Source organism: Scyliorhinus torazame, chromosome 9, assembly GCF_047496885.1.
Source record: "Scyliorhinus torazame isolate Kashiwa2021f chromosome 9, sScyTor2.1, whole genome shotgun sequence".
NCBI classification, from domain to species: domain Eukaryota; kingdom Metazoa; phylum Chordata; class Chondrichthyes; order Carcharhiniformes; family Scyliorhinidae; genus Scyliorhinus; species Scyliorhinus torazame.
Genome location: NC_092715.1, coordinates 193,326,111 through 193,343,795, shown reverse-complemented (window position 1 = coordinate 193,343,795; position 17,685 = coordinate 193,326,111).

The following is a 17,685-nucleotide window of genomic DNA, read 5'->3' as shown; positions in this document are numbered from 1 at the left end:
GGGCTGGACGTCACATGAGTTAAACCATATGCTGCGGCAAAGGACGACCATTCACGGCTGGCGAAACAGGGTCCATTGTCTGACATGACAGTCATTGGAATGCCATGGCGAGCAAATGTTTCCTTGCAGGCCCCAATGACTGCGGACTACGTCAGATCGTGCAGAGGTATGACTTCCGGGTAATTGGAAAAGTAATCTATAATAATGATGTAATCTCTGCCGAGCGCGTGAAATAGGTCAACACCCACCTTCGCCCAGGGGGACGTCACCATCTCGTGTGGTAGAAGTGTCTCCGGAGGTTGCGCTGGCTGAAACCTCTGACAGGTTGTGCAATTGAGCACCATGTTGGCTATGTCTTCATTAATACCCGGCCAATATACCGCCTCTCGGGCCCTCCGTTTGCATTTCTCGACTCCCAAGTGGCCTTCGTGTAGTTGATTAAGAATCATCTGGCGCATACTGTGCGGAATGACAATCCTGTCTAAGTTCATAAGGACCCCGTCAATGTTGGTAAAGTCATCTCGCACATTATAAAACTGCGGGCACTGCCCTTTGAGCCACCCTTCCGCCATGTGGCGCATCACCCGATGTAGACGGGGGTCAGTCGCTGTCTCTGCGCGTATGTGGGCCAGACTTGGGTCGTCAGCCGGCAGATTTGCTGCTGTCAGAGTAACGTGTGCCTCAATTTGACATACAAACCCCTCCGCATCTGGTGGTGTACTCACTGCTCGGGAGAGCGTGTCCGCCACAATGAGATACTTCCCCGGAGTGTTGATCAGTTCGAAATCATACCTCCTGAGTTTAAGTCAGATGCGCTGGAGGCGAGGGGTCATGTCGTTCAGGTCCTTGTTTATTATGTTGACCAGGGGGCGGTGGTCAGTTTCGACCGTGAATCGTGGAAGACCATATACATAATCGTGGAACTTGTCCAATCCAGTTAACAAGCCCAGGCATTCTTTTTCTATTTGCGCGTAGCGCTGCTCCGTAGGGGTCATGGCTCGTGACGCATATGCAACCGGGGCCCATGACGACGTGCTATCTTTCTGCAAGAGTACTGCTCCAATACCAGATTGGCTGGCATCCGTTGAGATTTTTATGGGGCGAGCCGTGTCGAAGAACGCCAACACTGGTGCCGTGACCAGTTTGTGCTTGAGCTCCTCCCATTCCAGCTGGTGCGATTGTTGCCATTGGAATTCTGTTGATTTTTTCACGAGATGGCGCATAGCCGTTGTATGAGAAGCAAGGTTGGGAATGAACTTCCCAAGGAAGTTGACCATGCCCAAGAATCTTAGGACAGCCTTCTTGTCAGCCGGCCGTGGCATGGCTGTGATGGCGCTAATTTTGTCTGCATCAGGACGGACCCCTGATTGTGAGATGTGGTCCCCGAGGAACTTCAGCTCAGTCTGGCCAAAGGCACACTTGGCGCGGTTGAGACGCAGGCCATTTTGTCGTATGCGGGCGAAGACGCGTCGTAGACGATGCATGTGCTCCTGCGGAGTGGTGGACCAAATGATGATATCGTCCACATATACACGTACCCCTTCGATGCCTTCCATCATCTGCTCCATGATTCAGTGGAAAACCTCAGATGCCGAGATGATGCCAAATGGCATCCGGTTGTAGCAGAATCTGCCGAAAGGGGTGTTAAACGTGCATAGCCTTCGGCTGGCCGGGTCCAATTGGATCTGCCAAAATCCTTTGGACGCATCCAGTTTGGTAAATATTTTGGCTTGGGCCATCTCGCTGGTGATTTCCTCTCGTTTGGGGATGGGATAGTGTTCCCGCATAATGTTGTTATTTAGATCTTTAGGATCTATGCATATGCGGAGCTCGCCAGAGGGCTTTTTTACACAGACCATGGAGCTGACCCATGGCGTGGGCTCCGTGACCCTGGAGAGGACCCCTTGGTCCTGAAGAGCCTGCAGCTGCAACTTGAGGCGGTCTTTGAGTGGCGCAGGAACCCTGCGAGGTGCGTGAACGACCGGGATGGCGTCCGGTTTGAGGCAAATCTTGTAAGTGTATGGCAATGTCCCCATACCTTCAAATACCTCCTGGTTGTGAGCAAAGAGGGAATGGAGATTTGCGTGGAACTCAGCATCCGGGAAGTCGGATATCTCATCTGGAGAGAGAGACATAATGCGCTGTACCAGGTGAAGGACCTTACACGCCTGTGCGCCCAGTAACAAATCTTTTGATGAGCCAACAACTTCGAAGGGGAGTGTGGCCGTGTGCATTTTGCGAGTTACCTGTAGCTGGCAAGAACCCATGGACGGGATGACGTTCCCGTTATAATCAACCATCTTGAGCCGGGATGGCGTGATGGGTGGTTTGACCTTCATGGTCTGGAATTCAGAATATGCAATCAGGTTGGCGGATGCGCCGGTGTCCAGGCGGAAGGTGATGTGCGATCGGTTGACCGTTAGGGTGGCACTCCACTTATCGGCCGGATTGATGGCGTTGACCCTGTTTACATCGATGACGGAAACCCAGAAGGCATCCTGGTCATCTGCATCAATTAGCTGGAAGTCTTGATGCGTGGGCTGGACGGTCCTGACGTGTCTGCGAGGTTGTCGGAGATGTGTAGGATCCATGGGTTGAACCGCACGACAGGAGGCAGCATAGTGGCCCACCTTGCCACATCGGAGGCACTGTCGGTTTTTAGCAGGACATTGCCCTTTTAAATGTACAGCTCCACAGTTGCCGCACGTCATGACGTCACGGCGTTCGTTGCGCCACTGCGCATGCGCAGTGCGATCTTGCATTGGGCACACCTGCGCGGTGCGTCCCTTGATGTTGCCGTTGGTTTTGGGGCGCACAAGCGCGGGAGATCGCGAAAAGCACAGGAAGCGGCCGCTCTCGTCGGGGCCGCGGATCGGGAGATAATCGATGGCCTGGATGCGTTCGGCATCGTGGGCGGCCTGGCTTGCCGATTCGACGGCTGGGGGCCCCCTCCGTGCCAATTCGGACGCCTGAAATCGGGCAAAACGGCTGGTTGCATTCTCGTGCAGGACACAGGCTTCCACTGCAGACGCTAAGGTGAGGCTTTTGATTTTAAGAAGCTGCTGGCGTATGCCACTGGAGGCAACGCCAAAAACAATCTGGTCCCTGATCATGGACTCTGAGGTGTTGCCGTAACCGCAGGACTGCGCTAGAATTCGGAGGTGCGTCAAAAAAGGTTGAAAAAGCTTCTCCTTACCTTGCAGGCGTTGCTGAAAGAGATAGAGCATAGAACATAGAAAATACAGCACAGAACAGGCCCTTCAGCCCACGATGTTGTGCCGAACCTTTGTCCTAGATTAATCATAGATTATCATTGAATTTACTGTGCAGAAGGAGGCCATTCGGCTTTTTGAGTCTGCACCAGCTCTTGGAAAGAGCACCCTACCCAAACTCAACACCTCCACCCAACACCAAGGGCAATTTTGGACATTAAGGGCAATTTATCATTGGCCAATTCACCTAACCTGCACATCTTTGGACTGTGGGAGGAAACCGGAGCACCCGGAGGAAACCCACGCAGACACGGGGGGGACGTGCAGACTCCGCACAGACAGTGACCCAAGCCGGAATCGAACCTGGGACCCTGGAGCTGTGAAGCAATTGTGCTATCCACAATGCTACCGTGCTGCCCTTAAGAACAAATAAATCTACACTATATAATTTTACCGTAATCCATGTACCTATCCAATAGCTGCTTGAAGGTCCCTAATGTTTCCGACTCAACTACTTCCACAGGCAGTGCATTCCATGCCCCCACTACTCTCTGGGTAAAGAACCTACCTCTGATATCCCTCCTATATCTTCCACCTTTCACCTTAAATTTATGTCCCCTTGTAATGGTTTGTTCCACCCGGGGAGAAAGTCTCTGACTGTCTACTCTATCTATTCCCCTGATCATCTTATAAACCTCTATCAAGTCGCCCCTCATCCTTCTCCGTTCTAATGAGAAAAGGCCTAGCACCCTCAACCTTTCCTCGTAAGACCTACTCTCCATTCCAGGCAACATCCTGGTAAATCTTCTTTGCACCTTTTCCAAAGCTTCCACATCCTTCCTAAAATGAGGCGACCAGAACTGTACATCTTTCAAAACTTTCATTCACTTCAACATTAAAGTGCTGGTCTAGCTTGAGGATGACTGTGTCATACTTGGATTGGTTTTCGCCTTCTTCGAATACCAGTGAGTTGAAGACATCGATGGCGTGCTGACCTGCGTAGGAGAGGAGCATTGCAATCTTTGTTTCGTCCGAGGCGCTCTGTTTCTCGTTGGCTCGGATGTACAGGTCGAATCGCTGCTTGAAGAGCTTCCAATTGGTACCAAGGTTCCCCGCGACTTGCAACGGCTGCGGTTTATTGGTGAGGTCCATGTCCAGAATGGCAGGTTAGTCGGCAGGTATCGATCCACTCCTGTACCATGTGGTGTTTGGCGTTCTGACACACAGATGAGCCAACACAGTTGTGTTTGGTGCAACGCTGTTTTATTCAAACTTACTATCTACAGTTTTGTCTTGATACTCTGCAAGTGGGGACTCCCTGTCTGTGATGTTAAAACAGGTCTTGTCGTTGTCCTTGTCCCCAGATCTACTGCCCACCAGGTGTCGTGTTTGCCCTTTTATACTGTCCCTGTCTTTGTCTGTGATTGGTTGTGGTGTTGTGTGTTCTGATTTGTCTGTTGGTGTGTCTATCATGATGTGTGTGTTTGAATATCATGACAGAGAAGGCACCACTGGAAGGGATCAAAGCAAAGTGGGAGGAAGAGTTGGGAGAGGATACAGAGGCGGGGTTCTGGTGTGAGGTGCCTCCACCTTGTGCGCAAGGTTGGGGCTGATACAGCTGAGGGTAGTATACAGAGCACACCTCACGAGGTCGAGGATGAGTCAATTCTTTGAGGGAGTGGAAGATGTGTGTGAACGTTGCGGGGGGGCCCCCGCTAATCACGTTCATATGTTTTGGTCCTGTCCAAAGCTAGAGGATTACTGGAAGGAGGTTTTTAGGGTAATTTCTAAAGTGGTGCACGTGAAACTGGACCCTGGCCCCCGGGAGGCCATATTCGGGGTGTCGGACCAGCCAGGTTTGGAAACGGGTGCGGAGGCAGATGTTGTAGCCTTCGCCTCGTTGATCACACAAAGGCAGATCCTGATGGGTTGGAGAGCACCTCTCCACCCTGTGCCCTGGCGTGGTGGGGGGTCCTGTTGGAATTCTTGACTCTTGAGAAGGTTAAATTTGAACTGAGGGGAAGGACGGAGGGGTTCTACAATTCATGGCCATTATTCATTGTGCACTTTCAAGAACTGGATAACATCGAACATTAGTTGGGGCGGATCGGTGGGAGGGTTGGGGGGAGGGGGGTTGTGTGTGTGAATTGCGACTATGGGTGATCCCTAATTCCTTTTTGTCATTTGTTTGTGTGAACATGCGGGCTAATGTTTGGGGTTTGGTGGGAGGATGGGATCGTTGTTATTGATATGGGGATTGACATATTTGTTACTGATTATTGTTTATTGTTGGTGGGTGTAAATTTGGGAGAAAATGTAAAAAAAGGGGGAGAATAAAAAATACTTTTTTAAAAATCTACTGAATCGCACCCCATGTTTACTTGACGCACAATGTGTACTTTCTTTCTGAAGCCAGTTGTGTCATTTGATATGTCCTCGATTTTTAAATTAGTGCTGGAATTTCTTATTAGCCTCATTAGCATTTCTGTGTAATAAATATGTAAATGCTGAGTTCACACAGCAGATTTAATTTTGTCTTCTTATTTCTTATTAGTTGTAAATGGGCTCTGGCTTTGTCAGATAATTGGTAACACTGCATACCAATAAGGCATTTCCTTTCACTTCACTGTTCCTGGCTTAAATGGACTGGGCAAGGCTCCTTTTTCACATTTTCTCCCAAATTGATGTAAAAGTTATAACCTAGTTATGTGAAGAGCTTATAAATAATTGTATTGCTTTTGTTTTTATCGTTCCACAGCAGGTTAGGCATTTTTAAACATATTTTCTATCAATTCCTATTTTTAATAAATGTCCCCTAATGTCAATTTAATGGTATATGTTATGAACAGTTTTTGCAATGTTGTGTGGTGCAATTGGGTTCATGCTCTCATTCTGCTACCTTGCTCACATTAGACAGACTGGGAGAGAGACGGTCATACTGGCCTCATTTGCAAGGCGATGACAATGCCAGTTGCTTTGTTGATTAGCATAACCTGGAAATTGATACACTGAGAAAATGTTTTTATCCATTGGAATATAGAATCACAGACAGCACGGGGCTGGTTTTGACATTGTGTCTATGCCGGTTCCTTGCACGAACAAGTCCCACTTTACTGCCATTTTCCAGTCGCCCTGGGAATTTTTCTATTCAGCTAATTATCCAATTCTGTTTTGAAGACCATGACTGAATTTGCCGTCACTGCACTCTCAGACAATGCATTTTAGATCCTAACCACTCATGGACATTTGTCTCAACTAGATGGAAGCCACCAATGAATGTTTTCCAGCACACCGCCGCCCCCCCCCCCCTCCACAGCCCACCCCCAGCAGCAGTTTTTACCAGGGGCCAGGGTGATTCACCATTGGCCACAGGCAGGATCATCCGGTCCAACCGCTGTTCATGACATTGTGCATGATTTGCCCGTTCCACCGCTGGGAAACCATCACGTGGGGGCATCGTCTTTGGCGGGACCAGAAAACCCTGGCACTGGGATGGGCAAGAAGATTCCACCCAGGGTAACGTGAAAGCTAACACAATTTATTTTCCATAAACAAAATCAACAGATTCAGAAATCGGTTCCATTTTATGTCCAAGGCGATTAAGGTGAAGTGGACCTCATTATGCCGATATTTGGGCGCATTGCGGTGTCAAAAAGCACGAAACGGAGGGGTGGCATGTGGCACAGTGGTTAGCCACTTATGGCATTGAGGCCCGGGTTCGAATCCCGTACCTGGGTCACTGTCGAGTGGAGTTTGCACATTCTCCCCGTGTCTGTGTGGGTTTCAGCCCCACAACCCAAAGATGTGCAAGTTAGGTGGATTGGTCACGCTAAATCGCCCCTTAACTGGAGAAAAAAAATAATTAGGTACTCTAAATTTTTATTTTTTTTAAAGCACTAAACGGTGTTATGTTCTGCCCCTGAATGGTTTCTAAAATATGTCAAATGCCCCATTAGCTCAGGCAATGTGTTGGTGTCCTGTGCAGATGCCTGAAATAGGCATTAGGCTCTTTGCATAGGATATGCTCTGTTTAGCCATTCACTGTGTATGAAAAACGTAGGTATCATTCAGTTTATTTGGTTCTTCTGCAGCCTAACCAACAGTACTTAAATAGAGCACTGCAGGCCTGCAACCAAACAGTAACTTCTCTTGGTGTGGAGTCAGGAAAAGCAGGAGTATTGAACCTTCTATGTTGACTTTGCTTAATCAGATTGTGGCATTGTGTGTACCCTGTTATCCTGATGATAGATTCTAGCATTTAACCTATTGCTGCTGTTAGGCTAACTGGCCTATCTATCCTCATTTACTCTTTTTCCACTTTCTTAAATAGTGGGCTGATGTTTATTAGCTGGCAATGCTTGGAAGCTATTCTAGGATCTAGTGAACTCTAGGGGATCCAAACCAATGCACCACAATCTTTCTGCAGTCATCTCTTTCAATATACTGGGATGCAAGTCATAAGGATGAGAGAAGTTTGACCGCTAGGTCGCGTTAATTGCTTCAGTACTATTCCTTCTATTCATGACTTTAAGTTCATCATTGTTGCTAGATCTCTGATTCCCCATTAATTCAAATATTTATTTTTGTCTATCATGAAGATACATGCAAAGTATTTGTTTAATATATTTTTCCTTTTTCTTACTCATCATCAGAATTACACTTGTCTCTGCTTCTAATGGGTCCACATTTACTATCACCAATCTCTTCCTATTTAGATACCTGTAGAAACATTTACGATCTGTTTTTATGTTCCTGGCTCTAGTCTAATCTCATCTGTTCTTTTCTCTTCCCTTATCAATTTCTTGGTCCTCTTTTGCTGAATACTAAATTGCTCCCAATCCTCAAGCGTGCTATTATTTTCAGCAATGTTCTAAGCCGCTTCCTTTGATTTAACACTATCTTTAACTCCTCTTTTCACTCACAATCAGGCACCTTTTTTTCTGTGAGCTTTTTATGCCTCAAATAGATGTCTATTTATTGACAAAATAATTCTTTAAATGAATCGCCATTGCTTTCCCACTGTCATCGGCAACTTCCCCCTCGTACCTCCATAGTTTGCTTTGTTTAAGGTTCGGAAAAATAATTCCAGAATACTTTGAAGTTTTAGAAGAGATAGGCAAAACGTAAAATGAGTTGGGGCCAACCTATTCATAAAAATAAACACAGTGAAGATAAAGGATCTAAGCTCAGACTGAGTTTCAGATCTAACTAAATGGCTTTCTGTTGTATCTTTAGAGTAACAGTACAAAATAAATCGGGGCCAGAATTCTCTGTTTGGGAGACGAATCGCCACTGATTTGCAATCGCATTTTGAACACAAATCCAGAGATGATTCACTTATCCCTTGCCATGCAAATTTCTGAATGGCAGAGATTGTGAGGCATTCTCTCCCGTAAAAGAGACTCCTGTTTTCTGCAGAGAAAAAGAAGAAGTGAGAGCACTTAACTATCTTTGATGTGGTCCAAGAGTTGTCAATCAAAGCTAGATGTTTATAAATGTTATGGCTAGTTTCACAGCTGACTACATGAAATCCACTCAAGCGTGAAGGGAAAATCAATTTCACATTGACATGAATGAGAGCATTGCAAATCAAAGGTCTGAGGGGGTTTAAACCCAACTGATGTGGTTTTCTCTTTCTAGGGATTTACAGGTATTGCTTCCGCTACCTGAACCAGCAGGTGTATTGCACAGGTAAATTTTAAAGCAGTGATTTTCTTTTTCACTTTCTCTGTTTGGGCTGCTCTCTAGCTTCCAGGCTGGGGTCTTTCTAGTGGAGGGCTTCCTGGCAGTAGTCTCTGTTATTGGGAGCTTCAAGGTAGGCATCTTTGTAATGGGTGCTTCCAGGCAGGGGTTTCTCTTATGGGGGATTTCTGGCGTGGCTCTCTCTTATGGGGATCTTTTATGAGGGTCTCTCAGGGTGGTCTCTGGTGGGGGTAGCGGTGGGGGTGGGGTCTTCTGGGTGTTGCGGTGAGCAGGATTTACCTTCTGAATTTGAGGGTAGCCCTTTGAAGGACTTTGGGGACAACTCTTTTAAAGAGTTACCCCTTGGCCCACCGCATCAGGGCCATGCTGGGAAATACCTGTACCAATTCTCACCCGTGTGAATCCCGACTCAGAGAACCGGAGATTGACGTGGGTTTGGAGAATTTGGTGCCCAGCCCATTAAGATGCAAATGGATCAATTTAATCTTTTTGCTTCTTCCCAATAGCACAAAGATTTCCTTTGTGTAACTGCTATCCTCCCCTTTAATACAATTTCCAGTACCTTCCCCTTCATGGGATCGTTGCTGGTATGTCTTTGGACTTGAGCTGCAGTCACTGGAACGTTCTCAATCTGCAAGCAGTAAAAAATATTATCATGAATAGCTGGTATCTGAGCAGCTGAAAAAGGTAAGCATTTCGTACAAATATGCCGATCGGAGTAACAACTATTATTGGACCCTACTTGCAGACAACGCAGGGATACTGTTGTGTGGCCCATAAATACCTGTTAAAGGCCTGTGTTCCGTCAGCAAAGTGAAATGATAACCACACAGGTCTTGGTGTAATTTCCATACACCAAATATGATACTCAGTGCCTCCTTCTCCAACTGAGCATAGTTAGATTCTGTACTTGTTAACGTACAGAATGCAAATTCCATTTATTTCTTCTCCTGAAGGTGGTAGATATGGCACCACCACTCCAACACCATACGGTGAAGCATCACAGGCAAGTTGTGATGGTAACTTCAGGTTAAAATGTACAAACACTTTTGACTTTTTCAGTGCCTCTTTTGCAGATTGATACGCTTTTTCACATTCTGGTGTCCATTTCCATGCCTTTTTACACACAACAATGTATGTTTGAGTTTCAATAAGGCTGCCAGATTCTGCACATATTTTCCATAGTGGTTGATTAACCTTAGGAGTTCAATAACTTTTGTTGGTCTTGGAGTGTCCATAATGGTTTCCATTATTTTTATCTGTTTTGTGCAGACCCTTACTGTCAATTACGTGTCCAAGATATTGGATGAATATCTGGAAGAAGTCACATTTATCTTTCCTGTCACGAAATCCATGGGCGGGATTCTCCGAGCCTCCGTGCCGAAATCTCACTCAGCACGGGGGCAGAGAATGGGGCGTCAGACCCACGATCGGGTCCGACGCCTTCCCATGATTCTCCACGGACTGGAGAATCGCCGCAAGGCGCGCGCGCGCGCGTGGTCGACGCAGCACCAGTCCGGGGCCATTGAAAGAGGCCCTCGCGGCGATTCTCAGCCGGCAGCTGTCCGAGTTCCCGCTGGCGTGGTTCACTCATGGTTCCACCCGGCGGGAGCTCGGAGCGGTGGCTGCGGACCCAGTGAGAGGGGGGACCTATATTGTTGGGACGGCTTGCTGTGTGGGTCCGCCATGTTGCGCGGGGTCGCCGCCGGAGGTGGCCACCGCGCACATGCGCGGGCCCGCGGCCGGAAGTGCAGGGCCCCGTATCAGCAGCCGGAACTGCGTGGACTACTCCGGGGCCCTGCTAGCCCCCTTCAAAACGGAGAATCACTCTGAACTTTCTAGAAAAAGTCCAGAATGATTCGCGCCCGTTTTCTTGTGGGCGTGGGGGACACAGCCCCATTTTCAGAGAATTCCGCCCCATGCATTTGAATAATTTCAGTGTAGCTTCTAAGTGCTGTAAATGTTCTTTATCATTTGTGCCGGTGATCAATAGATCATCTAGGTAACACTATACCCCTGCAAGCCGCTAAGGAGCTGATCCATTGAGTGGTGAAATGAAGGTGGTGCTGATGGTATTCCAAAAGGACATCTTTTGTAGCAGAATAGGCCTTTATGAGTGATGATCGTGAGCAGATGTTGAGATTCAACTGCCACATTCATTTGTCGTAGACCTGCGATAGGTCAATCTTGCTTAACATCTGGCCTCCTACTCGGCCTGGGAACAAATCTTCAATCGATGATCCACACGTGGTACTGGATTGTTGTTTTAAAATGTCCACAGATAAGAATTCTATCATCCTGTTTCATGGCAGGTACAATATGGGTTGCCCAGCCACTGGTAATGATGGGTTCCAAGACTCCTGTTTCCACAGGCCTCAGTAGTTTTGCTTCAACCTTCAGACCTATTTCATAGAATTTCATAGAATTTACAGTGCAGAAGGAGGCCATTCGGCCCATCGAGTCTGCACCGGCTCTTGGAAAGAGCACCCTACCCAAGGTCAACACCTCCATTCTACCCCATAACCCAGTAACCTCACCCAACACTAAGGGCAATATTGGACACTAAGGGCAATTTATCATGGCCAATCCACCTAACCTGCACATCTTTGGACTGTGGGAAGAAACCGGAGCACCCGGAGGAAACCCACGCACACACGGGGAGAACGTGCAGACTCCACACAGGCAGTGACCCAGCGGGGAATCGAACCTGGGACCCTGGAGCTGTGAAGCAATTGTGCTATCCACAATGCTACCATGCTGCCCGCATAGGGTACAGTTCTAGCCTTGAGACATTTCGGCCTATCGTTTTCCTTAATCTTCAGGGACACTTGTACACCTTTCATGGGCCCCAGTATCTCTTCAAAAACACTGCTGTATTTTTTATTGTGGTCTGTAAGTCTGACTTTGAATCCAATTCTTTTAAATCTTTTCCAGGCAGGAGCGACCAAAGTGAGCTGGGAAACAACCTTGCACAATGTAGAGTTGTAACTCTGTGGTTTGACCCTGTTGGTCAACCATGACTATAATGTAATCTCTCAATGGTACTATTTCCTCAGTATACGTTCTCAAGATCATATCTGCTTGGTTTAAAAGTAAATGGTCAAGTTTCTGTTCAGATCTGGGGCGTCATTCTCCGCCGGCGGGAGTCTCCGTTTTGCCGGCGCCCGGGGGTTTCCCGACGGCGTGGGGCTGCCCCACAATGGGAAACCCCATTGACCGGCCGGTGTAACGGAGCATCCCGCCGGCGGGTCGGGGCAGAAATGTGGCGGGGCGGGATGGAGAATTTTGCTCCTGGTCTCAGGAATTCAGGCGGTGGCAGCCCCCGTATCAACCTCCATTTTAATAGGTTGCCTGTTCAACTTTGGCATGACCCAAAAGTGATGTGACCAACCTGCACATTCAACTTTAATTCTTCATTGGAAAGAATTGTTTTAGTTTCATTGTGGGTGTTATTCTTTTCTTCCACATTATGAATTTTCTCAGTTGAATTTGGCTTGTTTCTTCCTTTGAATAACATCTGTGTCTATCTTTGAGTTTTTTTCTTTGGAGAAGTTATTTTACTGCAACAAGCTCTTGCTGTGTGGTCAGTTCTGCCACAATTGACATTGGTTGTCCTTGCTCCAGCAATCAGCCTGTGAATGGTCCATTTTTGCAGTGATGATATAACTGTTGCTGGGTAGACTTCTGACCAGCAGCCAGTTTATGGATCCTCGCACGTGCTCCAAGCTGAGAAGCCTCCTTTGGCACAACTCCATTGAAACAGCAACACCTAATGTAGCCTTCAGACTTAAGTTCCATTGATAACCTTCTTTGAATGACGGTGATCTGAGGGGGGGTGGGCCTACCTTCTTCTGCGCGGGTCCGCTGTGTCGCTACGACATGCTGTGCGGAGCTGGCCCGGAAACGGCCACCATGCGAATGTGTCAGTGAATTTTTGAAGGTAAATTACTCAGAAGCAGTAGCGACTCCTGGTATCATGTTGTGTTATTCATCCTGATGCAGATAAACAATAAAGCATACACCAAACATAGGCGTTGGCTCAATTAGATTTATTGAACTTCAGTAGCGAAGCACACAGCTGCTTGTGGGTTGACTCTCAACTACTCTAAGTAAACAAACTCTAACGATCTAGACCAGGCTAGCTCTCATCCACGTGTAGAAGGTGTTGAATGATTTGTACACCCTGACTATCACTACAGTTGTCACCAGTGGAAAGAGGCAGAGTGCAGATGCCTTGTGTGTTTTATAGTTGGAAGCCCCCCTCTGGTGTTCTGTCTGGTGATTGGTCGTGTTCTGTTCTGTATGTTGATTGGCTCATCTGGGTGTCTGTCACTGCCTGCTTTTACCTCATGATGTGCATGGGTGCATATTATGACAGGGCTTAGTCTCAAAATCGGAGAATCTAGCCCCCATCCCCCATTTCCGCCGGTGTGCAGCAGAGAATCCACCCCTAAGTTTACCCTTTCCTGAATCCTCCCATCAACCCTTTTACTAGTTTAATGCCTTGTTTACTGTCCTAGTTATTCAGTTCACCAGGATACTGGACCCAACCCAATGTAAATCGAGCTGTTCCATGGAGTGATGGAGAAGTGGGGGTGTATTCTCCGTTTTTGGGTCTATGTTGCCACGCCGTCGTGAAAACACTGGTCTTTTTCGCCAGGAAAACTGGCTCCAAAAGGCCACAGATTCACAGCCTTGCAGCTGTCGTGGAGCTCGCATTTCCAGCAGCCGATATGGTCCCCCGCACTTCCGGGTCAGAGGCCGCGCATGCGCATGGCAGCAGCCTCCAGCGGTGGTGCCATGCTCCATGGCAGACTCAGCGGACCTGGGCCGCCGAAATAGCGCCCCGCATCGGCCGCTCGCACGACCCAAACTGCCCACACACATAGCCCCCAGTCCCGAATGAAGCCCCCCCCCTGCCCTCCAATTGGTCCTCCCCCGACTGTGGAGCACCCGGACTTAGTCCGCAGCTGCCACATGAGATTCCTGAACGGCAGGACCATATTAGAACCACGCCATCGGGAATTCGGCCAATCGGGGACAGAGAATAACGGGTCAGGCCTCAGGCAATGGCCTGAGGTGGTGGATACTCAGCAATGCGTACTCCCCGAGTGCGCCGCCTTTCCGGGGGGGGTTGAAGAATCGTGATTTCCGGGGGGGGGGGGGCGGGAGAATAGTGAAACCGTCGCCGGTCCCGATTTCGGGCAGAAAAACAGACTCTCCACCCCGTCACCGAATGCAATTTCGGTGTCGGGGTGCGGAGAATCCAACCCGTGAAGTATGCTGTATCAAGATAAAATAATTTATTGTCATAAATAGATTGCGGTAAACATGATTAACTATGGAAATACTTCAAAAGTATGTTACTAGCCATCAAACCCTTTGGGACATCTTAGGACATGGACCTATGTCTGTCATTATTTCACCTGGAAACAACATTTTTGCCAAGAGTCAGAAGTTTAAACCTAACAGATCAGGTTTTATCAAAACATCACACTTCGGAAGCTTCCAGTAAACATGCATTCTGTAAAAATTAGGAATCTCACAATTTTCACCACTGCCTTTAACAATATTGAGCTGGCAGCATTGTCAGCATAATGTGATAGCAACATCGGCGTGTTTTGAGCCTGTGTCAAACTTGCAAGTCAGAACCTCATAATGCACAACCCTATTAGCACCTTAATTACTCGCGCTTCTTTTCTCTCTTTCTTTCCCTTCATTGCCCTTTCAGAGATGTTGAAAGAATCCTTTTGTTAATTTCTGGCTTAAAGGGGGATATGTATAGAAAAACACTATAAAATGACTGCCAGTGAGTAAGTATCTTTCATTGAAATGACTTGAAGTTTTCTCCTCTTACCTGACAACATCTCACTGTCGATGCTATACACCAGTGGGTGGTATGGATAGGTCATTTAAGCTTTGGTTGTCAGTGTATTTGCCCTTTCTGTCACGCTGTTTGTCAGTGTGTGGCATAATTAGGCAAACCATCTCTGCTAGTAAACCAGAAAGCTGTTGAAGACTGCCTGCAGTGATTTGATAATAACGTTAAGGGGAAAAAAAAGTAAAGTGTGCAAATTGCCCTACTTACAATCTTGCTACAGCTGACAATAGCACCTCTGTGTGCTTAAAAAAAGAGCTTTCTTAAGATGTCCATTTTCCTCTGTATTTTTCTACTTCATAGAATTATAGAATTTACAGTGCAGAAGGAGGCCATTCGGCCCATCGAGTCTGCATTGCCTCTTGGAAAGAGCACCCTACCCAAGGTCAACACCTCCACCCTATCCCCCTAACCCAGTAACCCCACCCAACGCTAAGGACAATTTTGGACACTAAGAGCAATTTATCATGGCCAATCCACCTAACCTGCACATCTTTGGATATTATTTCTGAGTTAAGGTTTTATGTATTTGTGCCAACATCTGCCTTGTGTGTCTGATCCCATTTTAGCTTGTTTATGAGACAGAATCAAAAATACCAGTTATTGAGCTTCATATTTCTCCATTTTGTTGTGATGGTTATGCTTGAAGTCAGACTTTGATGTTAGACTGAATCTCCATTTGAACCCTTAGTTACTATTCCCAAATGAAAGGGAACAGAGGGACGATATGATTCATTAGTACTTATCCAAGCTTCACAGTGTAAGGAAACATTTCTCTCTGGGTATTCAGTCAAAATCAGTGGGACAAATTCAATCTTTTTTATTACATTTTCACCAGATGTGGGCATCACTGGCAAGTGCATTTATTGCCCATGCTGAGTTGCCATAGCAAAGGTGGCAGTGAGTCTCTTGAACCAGTGCTGTCGAGCAGAGAAAGGTCATTTGATCGCTCTATCCTCAGGTGATGGGCATGGAGAAGATTGCTGCCCAATGGTTGCATTGGCTTTTAGACTGATATGAGAATGGACTTAGTTTTGCTAATGTATCTGTTGAGTTGTCCAACATTCTCAGCTGCCGGACAAGAGCACCTTCAATCCTTCTCTTTCCCACAAAGCCTTGAAGCCTGGATCACAGAGAGAGAGTCTATGCAATTGGCTACGGCTTCCTGGGGGAGGAGGGGCTCAGCAGAACCAACAGTATTGCATTCTACCTTCACACCATGCACCAGTGTGGACACATTCACCTCAGGAGGAGCACAATACAAGATTAGAGCAGGGAGAATTGGGTGAGCTTCACACCACCAGTAAGCTGGAGGAATAATGAGAGGCAGAATCAGCTATTGGAAGTCTCCTTCGCAAGGCAGAGGTCTGACTCTGCCATGCATCATTGAATGAAGATACAGGGTCTCGGATATTATAGACAAGGGTTGTCTTTCTGAAGCAGCAGAGGCAGATAAGTTCAATTGTCAGAGCCCCTCCCCCCAATGCATTTAGGTGCCCTGGGCAGCCAAATGCAGGAATCCATGCAGTGCATGTGCTCCATCATGGATCAGGAATTTGAACGCATGAGTTCTTCCATTGAGCGAGTGGTCACCACCATAGAAAGCTACATGCAGCACCACGCTGAGTGTGTGCTAGAGCAGCGCACCAACATTCATCATCCATGTAAGAGTGGTGCATCATTCGCTCTTTTTCATCCAGCCTAAGGACTCTTTGAATAGTCATATCATGGAATGGACAGCATGAAAAGCATAACATGGGACATCCTGGCTGGTGGACATTGTAGGGCACCACCGACCTGGTCAAGGCAACGGAAGCATATATTCAATGTGCCGATTGTCTGCTCAATGCAAGTTTTGTTCGGAGATGGCTCTGACTATCGCACCTCTCTGCCTCTGTGTCTGGGCTATGGACAAGCATCAGGATCCATATTTTCAGGGGATAAGCCTTATAAAGTTGAAGGAATCATGAGAAATGCTGAAATCTGAGCACTGTTCTGCTGGATGTGCTTCTTGTGATCACTGACCATCTGCACATCCAAAGAGTAAAATTCTTTGCTGTTGAGCAATTTGGCTCACTATTCCGTTGGTGCCCTGATGGCTATACAGTTATAATCAGTGTTCCCCTGGACCTGGGGTAATCCATCAATGGTGGAAAATCCCAATGTCCTCTGTGCCTGCACCAGCCTGTCTAAGCAGATGCAATCCCCACTGTCTGGAGTAGACCATTCATCACCTGCCTGACAGCACAAAGAGCTGGCAACTGTGAGATGCCATTGTCCATCAGGATATAGACTGCAATGGGCCGCAGTTGGCCATCTGACTGGTTGGCGCATCTTCCTTCAGCACTGTCCCTTTGTCCAGGTAACTGGTGCTTGGGTGGTACACCCAATGTCGTGTCTAGTACCGTCTCTCGTTGAAGACCCTTAATGTGCTGTTTGAGCCTCCACCTGATCAGGAGGATGTTTCTTCATGGCTCTACCCAATGTTCACATGATCCAGCAGATTTAGGGAATTACAAGATAAACCATGAGTGGCAAATCTCCAGAACAATCATCAATATAAAGGGCATCTCTTCCTGAGAAACATGCTGGATTCACACAATAACTGTCCATTAGACTCACGGTTAAGATTGCAATCTAATGATGTGTGTCTTTTTAATGATGTGATAATTGCTAATGACCACAGCTTCTCTGGCCCAGAAAGGGAACAGTTTAAACTGTTCTACCTGATTTCTGCTTATCGTACATTATTACTAGAGACTTTAAAAACATATTTTCTTAATTTTCTTTTCTATCTAGTTTTTGTTCTTTCCCTCTTAATCACATTTTTTTTTAGCCTCCTTTTATTTCTCTTTCTGTAACTCATTTGACTCTAATTCACTCTCTTTCTCA